Below are 12107 nucleotides of genomic sequence, written 5' to 3' on the forward strand. Positions count from 1 at the left end.
GCACAATCCAGTTATTTACAAAGCGCCCCTTTTTGCCTTTTTGGAGGAAGAGGTTCTCTTTTTCTTTTGCTAAAAAGAGGAAGAAGTTCTCAAAAGAGCATTTCTGGAAAGCAACTGTGAGGAAAATATTTCAATGGAATTGCAATTTGTAGAGAGCTGAAGATGAAAAGTACTACTAAAGTAAGATTTTGCTAAAAAGAAAATCTTAAATAGGATACTTCAAAAATTTTGCTTCCTGTTTCTTGAAAAGAAGTATTTTTTTTTTGATAGGACAAAAAAATATATTTTAGTAGCGGTTATTACTCACTATATGACCTTATAATTAGGCAAAGCAACTAATTACTTTAAATTGTTCTACCCATTTGTCTTTATCCGTAAATTTTATATGCATCCCGCTCTATTAGGAGAGCGAAAATTTTCTCAATCCATTCAATTCAAATGCCTAAAAAAAATAAAAAAATGAAAAAAAAAATAGAGAAAGAATGGTTTAAATCCTCTTTCTTTTATTGATGATTAGAAAATTGGGATAGTTTGCCTCTATTTATAATGGTGAGGTCAATCCTTATGCAATTCAGAATAGCTTCCTTTCCTAATTCGAATAAAGCTAGCTTTCCAAAAATAGATATTGCCAGTAGAAATAAATATGAAAAATCTAAAATCATAATCAAGGTGGATCTTGACTTCTACATTGATTTTGTCTTCTGTCGTTCCATCAATTTTTGTCCATATTAGAAGATACGTCTAGTCAAAATTTTTTTGAAAAAAAGATTTTTGTTTTAATCGACCTATTTCAGAGCTCAAACGATTGAATTTATGTCTGACCGCTAGGGGCACAGCCCTCTAAGAATTGGTATCATGGCGTAGATCTTAAAAAGTTATCCAATTTCAAAAAAAAAAAAAATCACAATCGGAGATCATGTAACCAATTTATCGGCTCCAGAAGATTGGTGTGCAATTCGGCTTCCTAATATGGCAGATCTCGTTTGGGAACCTTGTCCAGCCCTACTCATAATGATCAAAGCGTTCTACATGAAGTTTGATAATCCTCCTAGATCGCATCCAAATAGCTAGCTTGTTTAGATGGTAGGTGTGCTTATGACCTAGGCCAAGCGATCATTGATTAATAAGAAAATTAGGCTTTTTGTCATGCTTCCATCACCTGTGGTAAATGCTTAATTTTCTTGGGTTCTCACTGCTTCCCTCTCCTAAAATCCTGGCAACCAGCCCTTCTCTTATTAAAGGATTCATGTGTATTCCTTGAGAAACAAAAAAGGATAGTGAACGGGTGTGGAAAGATGGGTATATGCATACATATATGCATACATAAATATATACATATATCCAAAATATCTCTGTTAACATTGTATATCAAAATGAAACAACTTTTCCTAAGCATGATGCTATGTACTAGCGCACATGATGCCCTTCAACGGCATAATACTAACTATGGATCAATGATTTTTAAAAAAAACTACAGTGTGATCCCATAAGTTTGGACAATTTTTAGACACATTTTCTTAATTTTATTTTTTTAAATAGTTTTATAAAATTTTAAATTATTCCAAAATGATCCTCTGATCATAAATTAGCCAACGTAGTTAGCGTGCTGTTCCAAAAAATCAAAAATACCGCGGCCCTTTTCAACCTTTTTTTGATGCTAACAAATAATCCCTATCTAGGCCAATTACGTCTCACGGTCCCGTGTCTTTGTTGCTCTCTGGGCCCCACGGCCAGGTTGTTCTCACCTAATCAAATCTCCTACTCTCATCCCCGTTTATCGTTTCATTTTGTGCCTGTCCTGTGATCGGGCCGCAAAGGAAAAGGTGGTTTGATCCCGAGGGAGAATAGAAGAGACGGGCTCAAAGCACCATTTTTTACCATGGGGAGCACCTGTACAGCCCGCGGGTTCAAGTAGCACCTTCTCTCTCCTTCTGTTCCCATAAATCCTTCTCCCCCTCGCCCATTCCTCCCAGCATCATCGTCGTTCCTTGCCTTTCTTATTTTCACCTCATTCTTTTGTCTCCTCCGCACAAAGACAGAATCCTCCTTTTATTCATTCTTTCCTTCATTAATATATCTATTCACTAATTCCACCTCTTTCCTCTTGGTTTGATTTGTGTTTTTTTTTTTTTTTTTGTAGTTAATCTGATGTTGTTCTTCGGATCTAGTTTTAGATCACCTTCTTAGATCCGTTGTAGCTCTTCCACTGCCTCAAGCAACAAGGTAGATATTGATGCCCAAATCCTGCTCGACAATGAAGGTCTGGAGAGCGCTGATCAACCTGCATACAAGGCGAAAGAGGAGCAAAGAAGATGAGGAGGGCCCTAATTGGTCTGTTGTGGTGGAAGACGGAGCGTCAATCTACCGTAGAGAGTCGTTGATCTGCACACAAAATAAAAGATAAAAGCTTAATAGATTGGATAGATTGGCTCTAGCAAGACGCTCCGATGCCTAAGTCAGACATGGAGAACAATATGAGAAAAGAGAGTACAGTGTAGAGTAACCTATGTCTCTTGCATCCTTGGGATCTTGAGCTCTTTTATAGATGAAAAGTCCTTGTCCCATTCAAAGTTAGAGCTCAAGTGGGAGATTACCCCTTGACTTTCTGAATCGGCCCGAAAATCAAAGTTTCACTAAAATTGGCCTCCTGCTAGGTCATGTATCGGCCCATGATAGATAGGTTAAATTAGGCCATATCAGTAGATATTAGTATTTCCATCCCCGGTTTCTCCTTTTTTTTTTCTCTTGTTTCTCGCTTCCACAGGAATGAGTGTGCATGCACACCAGTTCGGTTCTCTGCAATTTTGTCGATGCAGAGGTCTGGAAGTGGGTGGTTTGAGACCTTGTTGAATAGCCATGTTAATGTTAGCTCTAATGGTGAGATCTTCTCTGTCAAAGAAAGACGGAATAATATTTCTTCTATCATGCACACATTAGATAAAGTTTACAATCTGAACTGGTATAGTAGTGCTTCTAAAAATGAATGCACAGCTGCTGTTGGCTTCAAATGGATGCTTAATCAGGTAAAACCATATATGCTGCACATTATTTTTTCCCCTTAAATTATGAATCCTTTAAGAATATGTTACATGCATTCAGCTGAACTTTATCATGTAATAAGATTGCAAAATGCTATATTCTTCTCCTTTTGTACAAACTTTGAGTTCTTCTATTGGAGCTGGGGAGCTGACCTATACTAAATTAATTTGCTCTCTCTCTGTTTCTCTCTCTCTCTCTCGTTTAAAATTTTATGGTACTGCAGTTATCTATCTTGCTATCTGTGTCAGCTTTTGAGCTCTGGGAATTCAGGTTTTTTAGATGGGCAAGCTGTTTCCTTGTTCCTAAAATTAGGACTATATATGTTTACTACACTGTTTTTTCTTGCTCATACTTTCTGAATCCTAACTGTGACCTTATTTTCTTGGCAAAGAGTGAATCTGTTTGGATGTTAAACCATCTAGACTTCAAAACAATAGAATTTGTTAGGAAAAAGAAAAAAAAAAGACTTTGCAAAATCTTACGGTGTGGAGGGTTGGGCTTCTAATGATTTTCTCAGAAACTAAGACTTTTATGAACCTTTAATGTCACGCCGTGAACCCACCACCCGGGTCCGGCATGCGATCGGCCGCATGAGCCCTAGAGTAGTGCCCTAAAGATCATGCAAGGCCTAAGATAAACAACAATTCAATAAATCCACAACTAATTAATAAATTCAAATTGATAAATCCGACATGTCCAAATAAACAATCAGTTCAATTACAAGATTTTCAAATGTCCATCAATAAAAGATAAGCTGCTTCTATCTATCTAGCAGTCTGACTCCATGCTGATCTCATTTCTCGTCCCACCCGATGGACTCTACAAATCCAGTGCCTCTGAAAAAGGAAGTAAGTGTAGTATAAGCTTTTCCAGCCCAGTAAGAATCCCAACAGCCACACACAGTAATAATGATAAAATCATCAAAGTAACAAATAAATGCCATTTCATCATTTCAAAAGCTCAAGAAACAACAAGTATATATAACCATTTCATATACATAAATTCTTTTTCACATTATGTGATCTATTCACATATTACTATGATTTTCAAATTTTAGAATTTATCACTTCTGGCTTTGGACTAACCAAGATCATGGCCCAGTCCAAGACTGCACAAATCCCACGCATAAGCTCGTGGCAGCTATCCCACGCGTAAGCCCGTGGAGGCTATCCTACGCATAAGCTCGTAGAGGCTATCCCACGCGTAAGCCCGTGGAGGCTATCCTACGCATAAGCTCGTAGAGGCTATCCCACGCATAAGCTCGTGGTAGCTATCCTACGTATAAGCTCGTAGAGGCTATCTCATGACAAGGTTAGTCCAACCCATTTTACATGTCTAGTTTTACATGTTTAATCATATTTCCATCACATCACATATTTACATAAATTCTCAAAAATATGTTAATTCTTCCCAATTTAATTATTTCAATATTTTCATAACAAAATGCACATCTCATATGTGTCATACAAGCTCGTAAAATTAATATCAACATACTGATAAAAATATATCCAAAGATAAATTCCATACATGCATAAATAGAGGTGCTCAGTTGTAGGGATTATTACAGAAATTTGTGGACTGACTCAAATACGGATCCGGATCACAACTTACGCGCTGGGGTGCTGAGTCCCCTGATCAAAATCTCCTGGCACCGCTGACACTTCCCCTACAACATCAATTATAAATCACAAACTAAATCATTTAATATTTAAATATTCTAAACCATGATCCACATCTATTATGGGGTCCATTACCAGATCCCCAAACATCTCTATCCCTCCAGATCTGGGGTAGTTGGGGTGGCCCGACTTCCACCTTGTACCACCGGCCTATGTCGTCGCCAGCCATGGCCGCCGCCATGCTGGCGACGGTGGCCGGTCTCGGTGAAAAGACCAAAGGAAGGGAGTGGATGAGAGAGAAGGGAGGAAGACCCTTCTCTCTTCACAGGTGTTTTTCCTTGGTCCTAGGGCAGCAGCCATGGTGGCTGTGCCCTCTTCCTTCCCCAACCCAACAACTCGGCCACCACTCCGGCGATGATGGCCGGCCAAGAGAGGGAGAGAAGAAGAAATTTCTTCTTCACCCCCTAAGAACAGGATGGACTTCCCTTCCCCCCCTTCTCCATCATCAACGGAAGGCCACCGTGATGGTGGCTCGGCTCCCCCCACCTGACGGCAGCCACTGTGGCCCACGACCGCCGTCGCCGTCGCCGCCGATGGCTAACCGACGAGAGGAAAAGGAGGAGAGGACAGGATCACGAGGAAGAAGACCTCAGATCTGCCATCCCCCATCTCCAACCAACCTGAAATCCCTTCCACAGTCCTGATCCACCCCATCTGCCATGAATCCCGGCCAACCCTGGCGGCCGGTGGCGGCACAATCCGGAAGAGAGAGGCCGAAACAGGGGTACCCTGTTTCGGGTCCCTCTCCGGCGATTTTCCCGGACAAAACCCAATTTCACATAGCCCTACCCCTAGCAAAGGAAGCACAAGGGAAGGAGCCACGCTTACCTCGGTCCGACGGGGTGTTCCGACGATCTTTCCGGTGAGAAATCGAAGGGAGCGAGCTCGGATCAACCTCCTCTCTTCTTCCGATTTGTGGATGGTCTTCACCGAAGGAAAGGGGGCTTTGGGGCTTCCTCCGCGGCCGGCCGGATCTCGGAACCATCGCCTCTCCAGCGCTCGGTCTCCTCCGGCGAGTCACCCCCTCTAACGCCGCTGCCTCCCCCCTCTTCCCGTTTCTTCTCCCACGATCGTGCCTAGGGCACGATCGTAAATGGTGGATGGGCCCGGTCTTTTCGGGCCGGCCCGTCCATTCCTCTCTTTTTTTTTTTGGATATTACATACTCTCCCCCTCAAAAAAAATTTCGTCCTCGAAATTAACTTGAAGCCTTAAACTTTGTAAAAAATATACATCCATCATATCATCCCTGAGATCTCAAATAGTCTTCCTCTTGGAGTACCTACTCACAAGATTTTGACATACAAAAATCACAGCATCTCAAAACTTGATTTTTTCTATTTACCACACGTAGTAAGTTCTTTTGATCTCCTTCAAAAGAATTCCAAACTCCCAACCTTGGATTAAAATGCCATAATTATATCCCAAAGAAATTAATTTCTCTTGATTCTACACAGAGATCATAATTGGCTTGACAGAAATAGGAGAAATCTTTAGTATCAAATGCTCTTAATATTCTATAATCATTTTTCTTTTTTTTAACTTTGCCTGTGATTAAATGATCAACCTTTATCCTAGGAAAACCGCAAACCTGTTCAAATAGGTATATTAACAATGTCAGAGCTAGGAGTCGAAGAACTATGTTAAATCATTCCAGGCCCAAGCTTAATCATAGAGCTATCAATCCGTTAACGCTAAATTTGAGATGCCCCAAAATTCTTCTTAGAATTATCAAAAATAGGAGAGCCCACAACTACTTCCAGTAGGCAAAGAATCAACGACATTTTCCTCTACTAGAAAACTAACTCAAGTCTTTCATAATAATACCTTTCAGATTAAGGTATTTTTTTTTTAATCGATTTCAAAATAACTCAAACCACTACACTTCCGCTGCGCACTCTAATCTAACTCATCAAATTCTCTAAAGTCACAAAATGATTTCTGACCAAAGTATCACTTTACATCGAGACTAATAAAATCCAAATTTTAAATTTTCAAGTAGAACTAGAGCAAAACCTCTAGATCTTTTTGTCCTCAATTTATATAGAGTGTACTTACCATATATAACTAACCCCCAATCCTTTAGTCAAGTTTAAGGTCACTACGTAATCTCCACAACCTTCTTAGAATCCAAAATATCTAAGTTTAATTTAAAGGGGGTAATTCTTGTATTCCCTTAGCAATTTAATTAGAAAATCTACATTGATTTTCCTTCCAACAGAATCTACTTCAAACTCAATGGGTTAGAACTGTTGAGCCAATATCACTATGAGTAGGAATTAACTCTATCCACCTCCAAATCTTTCTTCACCAAAATCCTTGATGTCTATGATCAATATTACATATAATAACTCACATAAGCATCTCAGGATCTCACAATCAAAATCTCTACTCAATATTGTATTTTACAATGACAAAGATTTCTAGTTAGATCATAAACCTAGACTTAAGTTCAAATTAACACATACAATAGTCTCCAACAATTATAAGAAAAATTCAGTAGCCCAATCCAAATATACAAATTCAAATAATTAGAATACTCCACCAATTTGCATACTATATGGCCTTAAAAATTTAATCCACTAATAGAAATATGCTGATTTACAATATTCAAACATGTCAATTCCAAATATAATCTCCATACAGATTTAACCTCGAAAACATTCTGCACTAATACCACGAAAAAATCTTTCTTAGCCCACTTCAATAATACGGAAGATCTATATATAAATCACACTCTAATAATTAGTAGCAAAACCAAAAGTACGATCATATCACAACCCATATCAAGTTTGAACTTCTAAGTCATTTAAATAATATCTAAACATGGTATAACCGGTATGCCATTGTTAACCTTCCTACACTTATCTTTGGTCAAACCTCTTTTATCATGATCAAAGACAATTTATACTTTCTTTCCGCACTCATCGAAACCCAAACCGATGCATACATTTTATCACAATGTCCAGTGATCTTACATCTTAAGCACCGAATTTAATTGTCATGTCCCAAATGATCATAACCTTAAGCTATGATATATTTCTGTCATAATCCCTAATGATCTTAAACGTCAAACTCTAATGCCACTAAGGCAACAGTCCCTAGTGGTCTTAAACCGTAGATTATAATATCATTCCTGTTACAATCTCAAATGACTATAAACCAAGGCTTTGATAGTTTTTCTACCATAATTCCCCACTCACACTCACCTGAACTTAAATCTTAGGATACCTTAATCTTAAGCTCTGATACCAAATCTGTCACGCTCCGAACCCACCACCCGGGTCTGGCACGCGACCGGCCGCATGAGCCCTAGAGCAGTGCCCTAAAGATCATGCAAGGCCTAAGATAAACAACAATTCAATAAATCCACAACTAATTAGTAAATTCAAATTGATAAATCCGACATGTCCAAATAAACAATCGGTTCAATTACAAGATTTCCAAATGTCCATCAATAAAAGATAAGCTGCTTCTATCTATCTAGCAGTCTGACTCCATGCTAATCTCATTTCTCGTCCCACCCGATGGACTCTATAAATCCAGTGACCTCTGAAAAAGGAAGTAAGTGTAGTATGAGCTTTTCCAGCCCAGTAAGAATCCCAACAGCCACACACAGTAATAATGATAAAATCATCAAAGTAACAAATAAATGCCATTTCATCATTTCAAAAGCTCAAGAAACAACAAGTATATATAACCATTTCATATACATAAATTCTTTTTCACATTATGTGATCTATTCACATATTACTATGATTTTCAAGTTTTAGAATTTATCACTTCTGGCTTTGGACTAACCAAGATCATGGCCCAGTCCAAGACTGCACAAATCCCACGCATAAGCTCGTGGCAGCTATCCCACGCGTAAGCCCGTGGAGGCTATCCTACGCATAAGCTCGTAGAGACTATCCCACGCGTAAGCCCGTGGAGGCTATCCTACGCATAAGCTCGTAGAGGCTATCCCACGCATAAGCTCGTGGCAGCTATCCTACGTATAAGCTCGTAGAGGCTATCTCATGACAAGGTTAGTCCAACCCATTTTACATGTCTAGTTTTACATGTTTAATCACATTTCCATCACATCACATATTTTCATAAATTCTCAAAAAATATGTTAATTCTTCCCAATTTAATTATTTCAATATTTTCATAACAAAATGCACATCTCATATGTGTCATACAAGCTCGTAAAATTAATATCAACATACTGATAAAAATATATCCAAAGATAAATTCCATACATGCATAAATAGAGGTGCTCAGTTGTAGGGATTCTTACAGAAATTTGTGGACTGACTCAAATACGGATCCGGATCACAACTTACGCGCTGGGGTGCTGAGTCCCCTGATCAAAATCTCCTGGCACCGCTGACACTTCCCCTACAACATCAATTATAAATCACAAACTAAATTATTTAATATTTAAATATTCTAAACCATGATCCACATCTATTATGGGGTCCATTACCAGATCCCCAAACATCTCTATCCCTCCAGATCTGGGGCAGTTGGGGTGGCCCGACTTCCACCTTGTACCACCGGCCTATGTCGTCGCCAGCCATGGCTGCCGCCATGCTGGCGACGGTGGCCGGTCTCGGTGAAAAGACCAAAGGAAGGGAGTGGATGAGAGAGAAGGGAGGAAGACCCTTCTCTCTTCACAGGTGTTTTTCCTTGGTCCTAGGGCAGCAGCCATGGTGGCTGTGCCCTCTTTCTTCCCCAACCCAACAACTCGGCCACCACTCCGGCGATGATGGCCGGCCAAGAGAGGGAGAGAAGAAGAAATTTCTTCTTCTTCACCCCCCAAGAACCGATGGACTTCCCTTCCCCCCCCCCTCTTCATCATCAATGGAAGGCCACCGTGATGGTGGCTCGGCTCCCCCCACCCGACGGCAGCCACTGTGGCCCACGACCGCCGTCACCGTTGCCGTCGCCGCCGATGGCTAATCGACGAGAGGAAAAGGAGGAGAGGACGGGATCACGAGGAAGAAGACCTCGGATCTGCCATCCCCCATCTCCAACGAACCTGAAATCCCTTCCACAGTCCCGATCCACCCCATCTGCCATGAATCCCGGCCAACCCCGGCGGCCGGCGGCGGCACAATCCGAAAGAGAGAGGCCGAAACAGGGGTACCCTATTTCGGGTCCCTCTCCGGCGATTTCACCGGCTAAAACCCAATTTCACACAGCCCTACCCCTAGCAAAGGAAGCACAAGAGAAGGACCCACGCTTACCTCGGTCCGACGGGGTGTTCCGACGATCTTTCCGGCGATAAATTGAAGGGAGCGAGCTCGGATCAACCTCCTCTCTTCTCCCGATTTGTGGATGGTCTTCACCGAAGGAAAGGGGGCTTTGGGGCTCCCTCCGCGGCCGGCCGGATCTCGGAACCGTCGCCTCTCCGGCGCTCGGTCTCCTCCGGCGAGTCACCTCCTCTAACGCCGCCGCCTCCCCCCTCTTCCGGTTTCTTCTCCCACGATCGTGCCTAGGGCACGATCGTAAATGGTGGATGGGCCCGGTCTTTTCGGGCCGGTCTGTCCATCCCTCTCTTTTTTTTTTTTTCTGGGTGTTACATTTAAGAAGTGGAACCTTTATGTTATTGGGTAATCTGAATTGCTGGGAATTGTTAAGGACTTTTTGACACAACTGTGTAGGATCAGATGGTATCAAAGTGCTCTCGAGTGTGGAGTAATCCAAACTAAAGACCAGCTCAGGTTGAAATTTTATTCAGGAAGTGGTTATTTGGCAACAAACCAAAGTGAAGTATCTGAACAAGAAAGATATAAAATGACACTTGTTATTAAAAGGCAACATTAAGATATATAAGAAATAGGATGGAAAAATTACTAGCTGATGGTTGCAATTGAAGAAAGTAGAGAAGCTTGTAGATGCATCATGAAGAATATAAAACTGCTGTTATTTGGAGATAATGTGTCTAGCAAATTTTCCAATAATTAAAATTGGGAAATAACATATGACGCAAATAGATTTCTTAAAGGTTGCAAGGATGAGGTTAGGATGAGGAAATAATGCATTGATTGTACAATAGTCATGGTTTTGTACTTCTTTGTGAAATTGTACGCTAAATCAGCATGCAAAAGAGATTTCACTACTTGCAAATTATCTTAGCCAATGTGTTGACCATTTTTTTCACTTAAAGAGGTATTTTTCTCTTAGTCTTTTTTTACTTTAATGGTTGGTAGACAGATCTAAAGGATTTTGCATTCCAGGCATATGAAGGCATGTGGTGGATTATTGAACTAGAGATGCATCAGCATCTTGGTGCAACAGGAATTTTGCAGCAAACTTGTGACCTGCTGTTTTGATGGTGTTAGCAGCCATCCATTGGAGCTGTTGGACTGAGCGAAATGCCAGAATCTTCCTCAAAAAATCTTGTTCCTTGGCTTTGGTGGCTTGGAAAGGGATTAATCTTTTTCATGCTTGGTCAATTCTGTGCAGTGAAAAGGCTCTCCCGGGCTTCACCAAACTAGCTGGGACGGTTCGCAGCATTCACTTTTATGATCTGGAGGATCTTTGAATTCTTTATCCTGATGCTTTTCTTCTCTTGGCTGGGACAAAGTTGCTGCTTCCACTGCTAATTTCGATACATCATTCAGGCTGCTGTGATTCAGTTTTTCTCCATCTGCACAGACAGCTGCTTTTTCTCTTGCTGCCCCTCTATAGGCTGTGATGATCAGAAGGCTTCTTATGTCTTGGGTTTTTTATTCCTGTCGCCCTCGATCATCTCTCTGCTGAAGACTATGATGGAGAATTTCGCAGCATTGTGATCATCTATGGTTCCTTTTTCTTGCCGCATTCTGGTGCACTAAGATGCTTTTCTTCTGAGTCTCCTTTTGCCTACAACCATGAAGAAGTGTTTTTTCTTTGGAATTTCTTAGAAGCAGCAAGTTTTTATTTCCTTTAAGCTTGTATATTCCTCTATTATCTTCGTCTCTTATATGGTGTAACTTATATTCTGTGTACATTCTTCTCCTCCTTTATTTCTGAATAAAATTGGTGACTAATGAGGATTAAACCCATTAGCTTCCATCATCAAGAGGATTAAACTCGTTAGCTTCCATCATCTTTGGAAAAAAATGTATCCCAACTCTTTACTCAGGGTCTTCCTTGATGTCACAAAAGATAGATTGCTCGCTGGAATTCTGCTGCATCGCCAATCACCATCCAGACAGAGTATTTACTCCACCTAAAAATTCAACATCAGATCAAGAAGTTTGCTGAGTTCTAAAATTATAAAAAAAAATCAAGAAAGGAAGGAAGAAAGCCACAAGATACGACAGGGTAGTAAGTTTTAGAATTTTCAAGCCATGAGAAATTTTAGACCGCGAGAGGATAAACGTGCACTTCCAGCCCACTGGAAAGTCGAGTCCAAA

At 40.6% G+C, this 12107-nt stretch overlaps 1 long non-coding RNA gene across 1 annotated transcript; it reads left to right on the forward strand.

The window, feature by feature from the left end:
* The first annotated feature begins 1798 nt into the window (after positions 1 to 1798).
* On the forward strand, positions 1799 to 11780 carry LOC120109635. Its single transcript, XR_005510447.1, has 3 exons — positions 1799 to 1911; positions 2141 to 3023; positions 10944 to 11780. It is a non-coding gene; the product is annotated as an uncharacterized LOC120109635 (long non-coding RNA).
* Positions 11781 to 12107: the final 327 nt, after the last annotated feature.

Source organism: Phoenix dactylifera, unplaced genomic scaffold (assembly GCF_009389715.1).
Source record: "Phoenix dactylifera cultivar Barhee BC4 unplaced genomic scaffold, palm_55x_up_171113_PBpolish2nd_filt_p 002537F, whole genome shotgun sequence".
Taxonomy (NCBI): domain Eukaryota; kingdom Viridiplantae; phylum Streptophyta; class Magnoliopsida; order Arecales; family Arecaceae; genus Phoenix; species Phoenix dactylifera.